The following is a 10,606-nucleotide window of genomic DNA, read 5'->3' as shown; positions in this document are numbered from 1 at the left end:
CAAAATTCACGGTTCTATGTTTTTAATTATACTTATTTAACTTCGACCAAAATATTTAGAACTGATTAACGTCCAAGTATTTCATAAACACCTTACAGCTCCAGGAAGCTCACAGTGTCTCGGCTGTGCCTGGTTTTAAATTCGTTTATTGGGGTTTCAGTCCTGTCTGGGTTGTGGGACAGGTTCTTGGGGGAACAATTAAGGAGGAACCAGTTAGACCCCAGAACTGTTTATATTCTGCTTCTAAATGGAGGGACATCTCTTTTAAAATGGGTCCCAGAGTAGCAAAGCTGCTGGAGATTTTGAAAACATTTGACCTCTTTTTCCTGCCAATTGTGCAAATGTTCAAATGTTCTCAGCAATCTGGAATAATCCTTTCTGTTTTACTGGCTCTCAGCCTTTCACCTGGCCAGAATGCTCTCCTAATGCTCTCGGTGATGCTGTGATGGTACTGGATTGCTTTTTTCTGGTTTTATGTGCCTCAGGCCTCTTTATGCAAATGCCACGACCTGGGACAATACCGTGTCTTTCCCTCCTGTAGTTCCTACAATTCTGCCTACAACCGACAAGGGTCCTTGGCTCATCTTTATATTAATTTTGTTTATGGATACAAAACCAACCCTTTGCCAATTATTTTTTGATTGGTAGAAAGAACTAGATATCTTTCTATTTCAATCAGGTGATAGTCCTGATTGAAATAAGATTTCAGACAAGGTCTTTTCCTCTTACAAAATGTAGTACATTACTTTATTCATTTTAAACTTGCTCATAGAGCCAATGGTAACACCAAACAGATTTTTCCTGGGGGAATAACTTCTGACCCTCTCAGTCACAGGTTCGGCCAGGGTTTAAGTTTGAAACGGTTCTTTGAAAGAGCAGTTTTGGTTATACAGTGTACAGTATGTAGTTGATTTGATTTCTGTGGGTCTGATTAGGATTTGAGATCTCTTTTTTTCGTGAAGAGTTGCAAATTAGAGCAAAGGAGAATGCTTGATAAAACGGAGGAGTCTGGCACTTATGCAACCACTGGACTTTTTTCTAACCTATTGAAGTCCCTATTTAAAAACAAGAATTGTCCGTGTTATGGTTGACCAAGAAGTTGAGAGGCTTACTATAAAACCTGACTTATTTTCAGGCCATGGTACTTTAATGGCCCAGATGCCCTACCCAGAAGATATTTCAGCAGCATTATTTCAATGTATTACTGTTTCTGGTTACTTTTCTTTTACTTTAACAGCAATGTTCTCTGGCTGAGATTGACTATTATCAGTGTAACATCCATACGGCATGTTCAGATCCCTTTAGAAAGTAGGAAGACAGCTTCCTACTGGTGTTGAGAATGACCAGTGTCTTAAAGTACACTAGCTGTAACCTTTCTTACTTTGCTATAGCTCTAACTAATTATCCAAACAAACAAAAGTATTTCAGTAATGCAGTATTGACAAGATTATCTTTGGGTAGCCTGTTTAGCACTGATAGGTAAGGTATGAGTTCATTAGGAGTCCTTATGAGCTCAGTTCTGTGTGATAACACTCCACTGTACAAAATATCTGGCTTGTCCTGCTGTGAAATATATTTTTAGCAATGCATTTTGTATTCATCTGCTGCATCGGCACTGGGTTCAGAGCATGAAACTACAGTCACAAGATGATCAATGAAAGAAAATTCTGTCTTGCAAAAGGCAGAACAAATGTATGCATGCTTCAGAGATTCTATTTCTACACTACAATATTGCTAAGAAATTATGCTAACTATATATACAATATACAGGATGTTAAATCTTTGCAGATACAATACATAGTCACCAGTTTCTCTAGTCGCTTCACAATAATGTGTTGCTATGACAACATTACACAATAAAATTCAAGAACTAAATCATAGCCATTGTCCATTGTTCTTTGTGCATTGTTCTAAAGTGAAATATAGTTCCTTTTAACTTGCACATTATGTGGTAAACAGGCCACTTATTGCACTTTAAGCCTCTGCTACTTCCACTGCTTCCCAGTGCCCCAGGATATATCTGGAGATAGAAATCAAATCTCATTATATCTCTCCAGGTATACTTAATTAACTTGACAAAAATCAGGAGGAAAAATAAGAAACAACAGACTTCGGGGAAGCCAGTGCTCTCAACCATTAGTATCGCCTGCATAATTCATTTGCAAAGGCTGAAAAGAATGTCCTATACTGAAATACTGTTATAGTCTTGATTTACTCTGTAATAGATTAGGTTTAGAATATGCTGTCTAAGATTGTGAAAACACAGGCCATAGCAAAGATACATTAGTGGTTACCAGGTGAGCTTCTCTACTAGAACATATCATTTTAAACAAGGAAAAATCATAAGTTAGCTCTCTCAGTTTCATTTACTATAAATGCCAACATGTTGCACAATCTCTTTTTTAAAAAAGGTTATATTGAGGGCAAATGGAGAAGTTTGCCTGAAGAATAATAGTACAAAATATCCCTTCCCTTTCATCACATTTTATTGCCTCATGGTTAATGTACAATAGCCTTGTCTCAGCTAAAAATAAATCTTTGCACGGATTGTACCAGTTATTACTATGTGATGACTAGCTTGACAGGGTGGAAATGACACTTCATAAAATGCAAGAGAACAAAAAACTACCGTGTATTTACAGGATTTAGAAGAAGGTTAAACGTACTATCTGCTGTTGCCATAACCACTTCAGTCACTGAACGAGCAGCCAACAGTCTCCACGATGAGCAGATCACGCGTCAATGCCAGAGTCTCCGGGATGTCCACTGGAACAATGATAAAGGAAGGATGATCAGTTTAGGATAAGATTAAACATTTGAATGCTCAAAACGACTATTCCAATCTCTCGATTTTATCTTCTGCAAAAAATGTATTCTTGACTTTCCATTCTCAGCTCTAGCAACAATGTTTTGCACTTCCACTCGGTTTCTTGCAAGTGTTGTTTTTTAATGGAGAGAAGAATGAAGAAAAGAGGTGCAATTCTGCTGTGGATAACAAATATAAAATCCACCTCTCAAAGAAATTAATTTGTCCTTCTATTTTACTCATTACAGGACAGAAGAGCACATTACTATTTATTATAAAGTGATACTAAGTCACATTGGTTGTCCAATATATCTTTATTTCTTGAAGCAGTATCATATTAAAATGCAATAATATGAACATCTAGTCCTGTCTTAAGGGTATTTCACTTAAATAAAGAAAACAGATTGTTTCAGCTTAAATGTTAGAACATTGTTTAATTGCATAAGGCACTCACAATGAGTGAAAACAATAAAATACAATGATCAGTTAGATATTATAAATAATCTGTGGTGCAATTTTATATCGCTCCAATGGTTTAACTGTGTATTCAAGATATTTCAATGTGATCAGAAATGTATAATAACACTAACAATTTCAATAACAATTACATTTTATATTTACTGTATAGTGTATAAACTGTAATATTTGTCTTAAAATTCCAATATGTTCTGATATTTGCATCTCCAGTTTCTTGATATAGTACTGTATATTCATTACGGGGCTTAAGTTCCATGTTGGGCCACATTAACATGGAAGTCAGATTTATTTAAAAAAAACAAACAAACATGGTCTTCATTACCAGTTACAAGAATTAGAAACCATGAAGAGGTACAGTAAGATGTTATTCATCTCTTTAGGGAACCTGACTTGAAATTGGTCCAAATTGGTCAGCTTCAAGTTTTGCTGAGTACTCTGTCTTTTCACTTTGTACTTTTGTTTAAAATACTAATATCTCATTACTGGGCAGTGAACATATTGCATTGGGCCTTTAAATCCTTATATCTTTAATCACCACAATTAAGATTTCTCTTGCAGTTTAGGCATCTTATTAAAAAGTTCAGGAGGATTAATGGTAGCTCATCTGGCTGATAAAGAAAACAATTCTTCTGGTTGTGTCGAGTTAGCTGTGACTATATTTGCATCTTTCTTGGCTGGATGCTTAATACAGTATGTTCTTTGCATGAAAGATGAATCTTGAGAAACAATGAAACTTGAGCATCAGCATGTTCACCTCTTGGTGAAATTGAAATTTCCAGTTTCTTAACCAGTTGATAACAAGTATAAAAAATATCTGTGTGGTTGATATGAAAGGTTTTATGAAAAGGTTTAGAGTGAGATGTACAGTAGTTTGGGGGAAGGCAATGTGTGCTTTAATAAGCCACTAGACAAATATTAAACTTATGACTAATTATTTACATGGAGGAGTGGTCAACAGTCTCTCATTAGTAGAGCCTGAGCCTATAATAAGTCTACAGGAAGTGCCTTCTTCAAAAGTCTAAAGAGGATCTACAAAATTCTGATTTTCTAAGATGTGAATACATTTGATTTTGTGATTCTCTGTGTTTAAAAACATACTGTGTGAAACTATTTCTGACACTCTTGAAAGCTAGGCTATTAAGTTGTGCTACAGTGACATCCGGATACTTTTTTATGTTTTCAGGTTTTGTCAAAAGATACTGAATGTGCAGCAGTATTTTCTTTGCTAAATCCTCTTTTAGTTACACTTTATGCAAAATTTCAAATGCACATCACATGCGCAGGCTATAATGTTTATGTGCCAGTCTATGAGGTGCTGTGAGCAGAGCAAGGGAGAGATTTGTGCCTGAATGAATGGTGAGTTGTCACCAGGCAGGCTCTCTTCCCTTCAGCTTTCCGCATTTTTCATGGTAGACTTCAGAGCTTTTCATGAGGCCGTTATTAAATGGTGCATTGAAGCACAAGTAAAGGCCTTTTTCCTGTATTAGGTGGTTCATTGTTTCTCTGAAATATGGCTTGGCAGAGATCACAAGAACTCCATTAGCACAGAGACTAAAAGCAGAACAAGAGAAGTACTGAATGACCAACAGATGGATTAGAATGTTTTTCTCTCTCCCTTACTCATGAATTAGCTTATTTTACATTATGTGCACTTAAAATTCACCATTATACTTTTGATTACCTTGTACTATAAATTATGTTCCAGAATAATTTATTTTTTAATCACTTCTAAGGATGAAAGTTAGAACAGTTTCTGTGGTTCGCAAACTGTGTAGAAAGAAAGACAGTAATACATCACAGACACTGAATTAATTTTCCAATGTCTTTGTCTCTATAGGTGATTTGTAACACTGGGAATGCTACCAAATGTATTCCTGACCTTGACATCATGGGACTGAAAGCTGATTTAGTACAGGAAATATGGGTGTATATTTTTATTGTATTTTAGGTTGCTCAGTGAGATGACACATACAAAAGAAAAATGCAAAAAGCCCTCCCCCACCCAGCCTCCACTCAAGCCCTTCAATAACCACCCCCCTCCGCCACGGACCAGGCCAGTATGAAAATGTGCTTGTTAATTACATCAGGGACACTCGTCCAGTGATGGCTGTAGAGAGAATGCGGGGTGCCCTATCACAGTAACATCTTTTTCACCTTGTAGCCTGCTCTCGTCAGATCTCAGAAGCTGATCAAGGCCGAGGTGGGTGCTGGGATGGGAGGCCTCTGATGAAATTAAGGTTGCTGCTGCAAGTGGTGCTGTTGGATCAGTAGGTGGTCCTCTTTCCCCTGATCAATACACCAAAACCAGCACCCAGTGTGGGGACTTGCTGTTTGAGGTGCCATCCTTCTAACAGGGGACATTAAACTAAGGTACTTGGTCTTCAAAGATCCCACAGTACACTGGGTCAGACCTTCCTAAAGTTTCCCCTTAATTCAATTGATGAAGCAGGTTCATCACTCTTCTGCCTGACCAGCAGAAGGGCTGCAGCCACATATAGGCTCCAGCAGGTCACACTGGAGGACGAAGTGGAACCTGTTCTATGATTAAGCTCTTTGGGATGAAAAGCACTACATAAATGGGAAGAGTAAAAATTATTCTGTCCTCTTTCTGGTAGGGAAACAACCATCTCACATGAATAATTTCATTGCTGTTCCCAGAGGTGTGAAGGGTGATTACCTATTGCCTCCGATTAACTGACACTTTCTGATGTGATCTTTCCCCAACAACTTATTATAAACATAATTTGCATTATATACCCCCTTGTTTCCTTAATTACTTGCAATCCTGTTAAAACAAGATGGGCTTTAATGATGTCAGTGCCAGAAGAAAGAAAACAAAACTTGGGTGTCACCACTAGGACATTTTTAGATTTTCTCTGAGGAATTAAAGACAAGTCCTTTGTTTAAGCCAAAGATGTTTTTAAGGATGTTTTAGCCAAATTGATAAATAAATCTTCAACTTAAAAAGAGAAAAAGACATCTTGAAGATACAAAGCTGTCTGAATTATTTTTTTCCAATACTACTTGCTCTATATTCCATTTCCTGTATATATAATGTATATATTTAAATGATTATCCGTGTGTCTTCTTGGCATGACTGACCTGTCTTCCCTTTCCCAAGGCACCTCTGACAATTCCTGGAAATCCTCACTTACTGTAGCTGTTGTAAAACATGGTGATTAAGTCTTCTTGACATTCTTGACGTTCTCTGTGAAAAACGTAGGAAAAATTAGCTTGCTCACTGATATTTTACATTCTTTAAAATAAGGAATATTTAAAATCTGTATTTCAAGGAAACTTGGAAGACATTTATAGGAAGAAATAATTGCTTTTTATTACTGTTTTACTGTGCATGACTTATGTTTACTTAAACATTTTCTGATACATCTTCATAGATGAAATTTTGTCTAAATGTTTAAGAAAATGCACAATTTATTTTAAAACAACCAGCTGTCATTCAAGTTAATGAAAATGTGTAGCATGATCTTGCCTAGCTGCAAGAGAAATACATTCACTTGTTTTAATAAGATTCTTAATAAACATTAATGTTTTCAGAACTGAAAATGTATTTTTTTTTCCTTTTCTCATTAAAAAAATGCTACACATACAGTGACTATAGTTTGGAAAGAAAAAATTCTAAATGTTTATATAAAGCTTTTTGTCTCTCAGCCTCTAAAACAGAACATTACAGTATATACTGTAGTTTGTAAGGTTTAAATGAGATAAGTAATACAGTATTTACTCATTATCTAAGCACTGAAAGCAATTTACTCAATAAAGCTTTACAAAGACTATGTACAGACAGGGTTTTTAAGCTACCAAGTCAGGAAGGTCTTGCGTTTCTTTTTTAATTGTGTACATATGCTTTCAGTTTCGGGAAATGCAATTTTTTAACTGAATAACATCTTTTGTGTGCCTTTTACAACAAAGCTTCCTGCTGTGATTCTTCATTATTGTCTGAAAATGTATCCATCATATACCTAGGTATAACAGTCACGGAGCTGGAGAAGAAATGTATTATATGAAGAGTATGAAGAATAACAACAGAACAGGTGATGTTGTTGAAAGTCATTCAGTATTTGCCATTGAATACTGAAATGACAAGTAATGGAACAGCCTTCCCTGCAGAAACAAGACAACAAAATCGAGAACTTGGGAACAATGATGGAACAAAATTATTTCTGATTTTCTAGTAATAAACATGCCTCTTTCTACCTTCCTGACATTATTTTAAAAATCATCATTAATATGTAAATATTATATTATATTAATATTTATTAAATATTTTTAAAAGTCTATGACGTGGTATGCACTGCAGTTTAATAAGGGCTTAACTAATTTTAAGAGTTTTTCCTCGCCTCCGAAGCCTGTAACTGCCCAGTCCCAGTAAACTGCAAACCCATGACACTTTGGATTGCTCACCAGTAAGTCTTCCACTTTAGAATCCTTATCAGCCTCAACAATGGCATATGATCTGAGTCATGGCACTGAGCCCACATTTCACAGCCCAAAAACAGAATCACACCCTCTTTCCCAAAAGCTTGAGCCACTTCATGCTGGAGATATAATGGGTGTAAAGAGCCCATGGAGTGACAACACTATAACAAGTTAATGGAACTCTAGGAGCTCTATTAAAAATACAGTGTAAGTGTGACCCTCATATAAATTAAACACTTTTGTGAAGGCGTTGGCAACAGCACATGCACAATCTTTTTTCTTTCCTTTCCAAGCCTAATTCACAAAGCTTTATGGTGTTTGGGTTCTGCATGTCAAGAGCTGTGCTCCGGAGAATGACCGCTGTCACAGCAGGAGAGCTCCTCTGGAAACCACTGCTCTGTGCCTCTGCCCCCAGATGAGTCCCAATAACACCCGAGTTGTGGTGCGGTCTTCTTTTGCAGAGTTATGGATGTTAGACTTTGGGCAAAGGGTGTCTCTCGATCAACAATCTGCAGATTCATTCACATGCAGCCACAGGTAGGATGTCTGGATAGTATCCAATTAATGTGTTGGAAACTTCAGTTACATTATTTTTAATATTTTAATGGCTTTAAATGCATTAGTTTAAAAAAATATTAATTGCATATAACAATTAATATTTTCCACACCTGAAGAAGGCTCCACGGTGAAACGTTGTGTTTTCTTTCTTCTTTTTTTCAGGATGGAATAAACCTATTACTTGATCCTTTGCAGCCTACGCATGCTGTTGCAGCTACCCACCTTAATTGCATATATATCAGCAAAGTCTTCCTGTTATTCTGAAAACAATAAAAGTAATTTTTGCCTGGTTAGTGTGAAGAAATCAAGTAACAATTGCATTTCTGGTACACAAATTGTTTTATTGCATATAAATTTACCCAAATTTGCTGACCTTTCCTGTGTAGGAGTAAAGATCTGTGCTCTGTGTAGGCTGATAATTTCATTGCGCCACTCCTGAGCTCAGTGGGAGTCACCCATCTGTGGAGGTGCAGATTGTTAACCTCTTACTTCTTCAGATGCTGTTGAATTATGAATTCCTAGCAGCTTGAAATTCAGTTGAAGAAATCTTCCCTATACTAAGGAATTCTGAAAATGGAATGCAACCGGTTCTCAAAAAGGTGATAACTATTCTTAAAAAATGCAAAATAACATGTTTTTCCAAACCCAAGAATACTGTACATAGTAATAAAGAAAAAAGAGGAAAACATATAATAAAAAGTAAAAATAAATGAGAACATACAGGGTAATCTTTAAGGTAATCACTTACAGGCCTGAGTGAAAAGGTGTTTTAAGACTGAAAAAAGTTTTTTAAAATGCTTCTCAGAGTCAGAGGGAAACTATAATCTATTTTAAAAAAAAATCAATGTGACAGGAATCCAAAAAATGTTCACAGAAGGCTGCCATACAAGCAAGCAATATGACCTAATTGTTAATAATCAGGCTAATTTTGCGATATACATCCTAAAAGTCATAAAATGTGTTGCAAAGATATTATATAGCAATGCAAACATATTTGGAACATGGTCAGCTATAAAACAGAAATGGGTTTCTGGAATAAATTTAGAAACTTAAAATGACTGTTAGTTTTGTACATTTAATGGAAGTGATGTACCTTGTAGTACATAAAAACTAACATCTTATTCACACTACCTGCCTTCTCTTTCTCTTAGACATCTCTTTTGAGAGGAATCCTGGACCGTTAATTCGTATCTTGAAAGAGCTGTAAAGCCAGTAAAGACCAGTGCTGTGAACTCTTTGTGGTCTGAATGAGACTTTCTGAAGGGAGGTTTAAAGAGATGAATGCTACATAATAGTTTGTAAAAGATACACTATTGGACAAAATATCTGCCAAAAAAGGGTTATATTTTGCTTTTTTCTTCTCAGTGTTGGTATGCTGTGTTCACAGGAAATAGTTTACACGCCTAATTACTTAATCAGGTGAATGCTGCTGAACTTTCCTAGGATTCCTTCAGTGGGCAAAATACCCTGAATGAAACTTATTTCCAGTAGTTCACAAATAGTTCATTATGGATTTATGGTTCAAGAGTTTTGGGGAAAGATATTCTGGACACCAGATGATTCCTAAAGCCTTCTAGATGAACACGGATCTAAAATTCTATGCTTCTGGTCTTATGGTTAGTGCAAGACTGCCATTGCAACTACTTCACACCCTACTCAAAAGGGACAAAAATCTTATTTTGGAGAGGTTGATTAAAATGGCACTCTTTGAACTAATCTACAATTTAGATAAAAGTATTGACATTTGGTTATAGAAGCCTTAAGATTTCTGTAAAAATGAATGACATCATATATTCTGCAAGGCCTTGTGAATCATTGTATTAGCTTGTTTTGCATTGGCTTCCATTAGTATGCAAATGGAATTTTCCACTTAATATTGACCCCAACTGCACTAGTCAGTCTGGTTTGACTGGTGAGCATCTACTGTAATGAAATCCCATCCTTTATCATGTTCATTAGAAGATGCTGTAAGAAATAAGATAAACCATTTGATTTCCACAACCCTAGCTTTTATAGGAGTGTTGAAAGGTCTTCAAATGCTGAAACGGTGTATACCCGAGCATTTGATTGGTTTAAGAATGCTCATAGGCCAGAAACAGGAACATCAGTTTGTAAAATACATTATTTTCTGATCTATCGGAGAACAGGTTTGGAAATAAGTCATTGAATGATCAACATTTAAAAAAACCCATGGCATTAACAGTGCCCTCCCTAAGTATTGGGGCAGTGAAGTATACATTTCTATCTTTGCTGTAAGCTATACTGAAGCAAATTGGATTGGAGATGAAAAGATTAATTGAGGCAAAAGCACAGGATGTCAATTAATGT

This window comes from Atractosteus spatula, chromosome 4 (genome assembly GCF_055471065.1).
Source record: "Atractosteus spatula isolate fAtrSpa1 chromosome 4, fAtrSpa1.hap1, whole genome shotgun sequence".
NCBI classification, from domain to species: Eukaryota; Metazoa; Chordata; class Actinopteri; order Semionotiformes; family Lepisosteidae; genus Atractosteus; species Atractosteus spatula.
Note: the sequence above shows the minus strand (reverse complement) of the source record.